The sequence below is a fragment of the Tachyglossus aculeatus genome, chromosome 4 (assembly GCF_015852505.1).
Source record: "Tachyglossus aculeatus isolate mTacAcu1 chromosome 4, mTacAcu1.pri, whole genome shotgun sequence".
NCBI classification, from domain to species: Eukaryota; Metazoa; Chordata; class Mammalia; order Monotremata; family Tachyglossidae; genus Tachyglossus; species Tachyglossus aculeatus.
This window is the reverse complement of record NC_052069.1, coordinates 110,236,496-110,242,495: the sequence shown is the minus strand read 5'-3', so window position 1 is coordinate 110,242,495 and position 6,000 is coordinate 110,236,496.

Here is a 6,000-nt window from a genome sequence, read left to right as displayed (position 1 = left end):
GTCTTGGCACCTCAAATTCAACATGCCTAAAACTGCCTAATGTGCCTAAATGTGGGACAGAGACTGTGTCCAGCCTAATTATAATAATATTAATGATGGCATTTGTTATGCGCTTACTATGTTTCAAGCACTGTTCCAAGAGCTGAAGTAGTTACAAGCTAATCAAGATGGACACAGTCCCTGTTCCACATGGGGCTCACAGCCTTAATCCCCATTTTACAGATGAGGCAACTGAGGCCCAGAGAAGTGAAGTAACTTGCCCAAGGTTACACAGCAGACAAGTGGTGGAGCCAGGATTAGAACCCACATCCTTCTGATTCCCAGGCCTGTGCTCTATCCACTAGGCCATGATGCTTCAATTATCTTGTATCTACCCCAGTTCTTAGTATAGAGCTTGGTGCAGTGTAAGAGCTTAACAAATACAATAATAATAATAATAATAATAATAACAATTTCAAGATCACAGTACAGTGCCCTGAACACAAGGAGTGCTTAGGAAATGCTACTGATTGTTTGATTAGTGAGTGATGGAGGATTTCCACAAACCTCAGCACTTGTATATGCTGTTTCAGAATATAAACTTTGTACACTTCCATTGTCTACCTAGTTCCTTCTCCTTGTCTACCTAGTTCCTTCTCCTTATAGATATTTTTATTTGTGTTCATGCAATTGTCCTCATCCTATCAAAGTAGTATCAGGTATTGAGGGTATCTGTTGAGGGCCTCCAGTAAATCTGAGAAAAAAACAGGGATACCTAGATAATAATAATAATAATTGTGGTATTTGCTAAGTGCTTAATATGTGCCAGGCACAGTACTAAGCACTGGGGCAGATACAAGCGAATCAGGTTGGACACAGTTCCTGTCCCACGTGGGGCTCCTAGTCTTAATCCCCATTTTTACAGTGAAGTAACTGAGGCACAGAGAAGTTAAATGACTTATCTGAGACCACACAACAGAGGAGTGGCAAAGCTGAGATTAGAACCCAGGTCCTTCCAACTCCCAGGGCCATACTCGATCCACTAAGCCATATGTTGGATCTCACCATTTCCCGGGCTCTCTTCTCTTCCTGCATCCCACCCCCAAACAGCACTATGGAGTCTGCCCCCATCCCCTCCCCTATTAATGCAAATGGTAAAATCTCTCTCTCAGTAGAATGGAGCTTGTCTACCGAAAGCAGCCAACCGCTTCCTAGAGTTGTGAATGGAGATGAGATGGAGCAGAAGTGATGGGGTGGGAAGAGAGAGAAAGAGAGATACGCTTTGTCATCATGAGGATCTTGGGGACTCACAGGACAAGGGAAGGGGGGTCTGAGAGGGCATAAACCCAGTGAGAGAAAGCTATACCAAAAGTTCCTGCTTTTCCCCCATCTAGTATGGGGTCTTTCTTTCTCCTGGGATACCACTGTTGTGGGATCGGTGGCCCCCAACTGGGGTTTGATCACTGTCATGTTGGGTGTCTCTCCAAGAGGAGGATTCTAAAGAGGCCATGGGCAAGGCCGGGCTCCCCAGCCCCACTCCACCTCTTCCTCCTCCTGTGGCAGGTTGGCCTGGATGAAACGCCTCTAGACTGCAAGCTCATTGTGGCAGGGAATGTGTCTGTTTGTTGTTATATTGTACTCTCCCAAGAGCTTAGTACTGTGCTCAGCACACAGTAAGCACTCAATAAATACTACTGACTGACTTTGGGCCGAGCTCTGTGTTGGGCACTTGGGAAACACACAAAAGCAGTAGCCATTATGATATTTGTAATGCAAAAGCTTGCAATTGAAAGTGGGAGACAGGGGTCCTGTGATGACAGCTTTCACATAAAGGGTGAGAATGGATGTAAATAGACTCAGGTGAATACATTAATTCATTCAATAGTATTTATTGAGCACTTACTGTGTGCAGAGCACTGTATTAAGTGCTTATGAATGGATAAGTACTGGAGCACTGAGGAAAAAGTGACCTAGAAGATGTGCTTGTGGAAGGATTAATAGGAGGAAGTAACGTTTTAGCAGGGATATGAAGGAGAGGAGGGAGAGGGAGGGGAAGGGTGTTCAGGCAGTGGGTGAGTATGAACAATGGGTTGAAGGTGGAGAGATGAGAGTGAGAAGCAGTAAGGAAGTTTGCTTAGGAGCAAGGAGCACCAGCTGGCTTGTAGCAGGAGAAGCAAGTTGAGCGAGATTCCTGAAATTCATTCATTTATTCATTCAGTCATATTTATTGGGCACTTACTGGGCACTTACTGGCTGCAGAACACTGTAATAAGCACTTGGGAGAGTTCAGTATAATAGACATATTCCCTGACCATAATAAGCTTACAGACTAGAGGGGAAGACAGACATCAAAATAAATTACAGATATGTACATAAGTGCTGTAGTACTAGGAAGGGGGGATGAATAAAGGGAGCAAGTTAGGGTGATGCAAAAGGGAGTGGGAGAAGAGAAAAGGAGGGCTTAGGGAAGGCCTCTTGGAGGAGATGTCTTCAGTAAGGCTTTGAAGAGGGCGAAGAGTAATTGTCTGTCAGATTTGAAGATGGGGGGCATTCCAGGCCAGAGGCTGGACATGGGTGAGCGGTCGGCAGTGAGATAAACGAGACAGGTGCAGTGAGAAGGTTAACATTAGAGGAGAGAAATGCTGGGCTGTAGTAGGAGAGTAGGGAGGTGAGGTAGGAGGGGCAAGGTGAATGAGTGCTTTAAAGCCATTAGTGAGGAGTTTTTGTTTGATGCAGAGGTGGATGGGCAACCAGTGGAGTTTCTTGAGGAGTGAGGAAACATGTTCTGAATGTTTTTGTAGAAAAATGATCCTGAGGGGCAGGAGTTTTTGTTTTATACAAGAAGCCATCTGACATTTTTAAGAGCTCTGACTGATATTTCAGGAAGCTAATAGATGCAGTTTTACCCATGAGGGAAGAAGTGAGAGCCAGAGAGTGTATGGGAAGAACTGGCAAAGCTTAGTGATAGAGTGAATGTGGGAGCGGAATGAAAGAGGGGTTAGGATGGAGATAATAACAATAATTATGGTACTTGTTAAGTACTTACTATGTGCCAAGCACTGTACTAAATGCTGGAATAGACACAAGATAATCAGTTTGAACCCAGCCACTGTCCCACATGGGGCTCGCAGTTTAAATAGAAGGGAGAGTAGATATTTAATCCCTATTTTACAGGTGAGAAAATGGGCACAGACTAGTAAAGTGATTGCATGTGGCCACATAGCAAGCAAGTGGCAGAATTGCGATCTAAGAGGACACCAAACATAAGAGCTCGTGAGATAGGGTGTATGACAGTGCTGTAGAAGGTGATGGGGGAGTTAGGAAGGAGAGAGAATTTGAGGAACGATGAATCCTATTTTGACCATCTTAAATTCAAAGTGCTGGAGGATTGTGTAGATAGAGATGTCCAGGCGGCAGAAGAGAGAGTTTGCTGAGCCAGTGAGAGGTCATGGGAGGACAGATGGATTTGGAAGTTAGCTGCAGAGAGGCAGTGGTTGCAATCATGTGAGTGGGTAAACTCCCTGAGAGATGGATATAAAATGAGAAAAATAGAGGACCCAGAACTGAACCACAGTGAAAGTTTGAGGAGAGGAGCCAGCAAATGAAATTGGTGAGGAGCAGTTGGAGAAATAGAATGAACCCCTGGAGAGTTTAGTGTCTGAAGCCAAAGCCAGAGAGTTCCTAAGAGCAGGAGATGGTAAACTATGTCCAAAGCAGCAGAAAGGCCAAGGAAAACTAGAACAGAAAAGAAACTATTAAATTTCACCAGGAGGAGGTCATTGAAAACCTTGGTGAGCAGTGTGAAGGGCCCAGATGACTGGGGAAGACTTTCAAGAGTGTATTCTCAGGGTCACAAACACTGATGGGGTGAGTAGAGGTGATGCTTGAGGGAGGACAGAGAAATGGGATGCTTGGGATGTAGAGGGAAGCAGCATGGCCTATGGGATAGACTATAGTCCTGGGAGTCAGAAGCATCTGAGTTCTAATCCCAGCTCCACTACTTGTCGGCTGAGAGACCTTGGACAAGTCACTTAACTTCTCTGGGCCTCAGTTACCTCATCTGTAACATCGGGATTAAGAATGTGATCCCCATGCAGGGCAGGGAATGTGTCCATCCTGATTAGCTTGTATCAACCCCAGCGTTTAGTGCTTGACACATAGTAAGCACTGAACAAATACCATTATTATAATATATATTATATATTATTCTAATAATGATAAAGGAAAGTGGGGTACGCCTCCGTGGGCAGCAGGAGAAGTCAGAAGGTTGGGGAGAAGATGGTGGAGATGTGGAGGATGGGGAGGGGGCTGGAAGTGGGAAAGGGAGGGTCCAACGGGGTGGTTATCTCTCTGGAAAAATCCACCACCTCACCCCTGGCCAATTGTCAAAGGACCACCACGGTGAAGGGACAGGGTTCCGGTCTGACTCTTCTCTGACATGGGAGTGCCAATTCACCTTCTGCCTCAGTAGTTCCATCTGGAAAATGGGACTACCATCTCTCCTCCCTTCTCATAAGGGAGGGGCAGAGATTCACTGGTATCTTAAGGGATTGGGAAGACAGAAAGATGGCATTGAGGTCATGACTTCCCAATTCTTCTCCCTCAGGTCCTGGAGCCTCCCAGTGTATCTGCCTGCTGTGCCATCCGCTGGGGCCTGCAGACGGGTTCCACTACAGGAAGGGAGAGATTGACGCCTCGTGATTTTGAATGGGGAGCCGGTATGAACCCTTTATCGTGGGTTCAAATTCCACAAAAAGTCGGAGCTACGCAGGACATAAATCAAAGCCGAACAGGATCCTTTGAGCTGTCACTTGGAGCAGGTAAAGATAATACAGAGGATTTTCATTAGTGAATCCCTCTCCAGAAGAGGCCAGTGAAGGGACAAGGCAAAAAGGAAAACAAAGAAAGAAAAATATCCCTGGTTTGGGGCTCAGTCAATGTTTTTTAAAACTGAATTTTCCACATGACTCACACCCAAAGCGCTAGGTTTGATTATTAATCACTTGCGAGTCCGCCCGTCTAGAGCTCCTGGCCTGTTTGATGTGAGGCACGACAGACTGGCTAATTTCGCATTTGTCTTGTTCAGATCGAGTCGATTCGATCTGGGAGAGTTAAAGTGGTTAAAAGAAGTAGGGAGCGGGGAGGGAAGGAAAAAAGGGAGAAACAAGCCCCAACGTTCATAAATATTTCTCCGTTCCTTGACCCTGAGCATTCTAATGAGATGCTGCTGTTTGGATCTTGTGGCTAAATAGATGTGTTCTGCCTCCTGCCTCATACATCTGTTTAATGGACTCTTCTCCCAGGTTCTCCCTGAATAATCCACTGGATATAAATTGTACCTTTACAGTTAGATGTTACAACTGCTAATTTCAAAAGCGAAACTGCCTCATGCCCAGAGAACATGATCTATCGGTGTCTAGGCCGAGTTCTATCTCGATCCTTCTACCTCCTTCTCCTTCCAGTTCCTAGTGGTTTATTTATTGTCTTTATTTTGTTTGTTCTTTCCCAGCGGCAAGGCCCCCGCTGCCATTGCTTGCCCCCAAGCCCACCCTGTGCAAATCCTCTCCGTCCAAAGGGAAGCCTTTTATCCCTTTTCCAAGTCATCCTTAAAATTAAAAAAAGCGGCCCGAATCACCAGAAGCAGAGTGGGGAGACGGATGGATTCTGATGAAAAGGAGTAGGAGAGGCACAGCTGATTTCCCGCAAACCCTTATTCTATACTGGCATCGGTAGCCTCTAATTCATAAATTCATCAAGACTTTCCCAGGATGTCAGTTTTGGCAAATGAGCGTCGGACTGCCTCATGTTAATGGAGTAGTAGGAGCTGGGTGACCCCAGGAAGCAGCAAGGCCAAACATGAAAACAGAGAGCTGGGTTCAAGGCTGGGGCTGTGAACCCCTGATTCGAGGGTGAGGTCAGAGAGGGGTCAAAAAAGCATTGTGTGTATGTGAAGAGAAATGCTGGTTTCTATTTAAAACCTCTCAGGCAGCTCGAAGACTCCGGGGGCTTTAACTTTCCCAT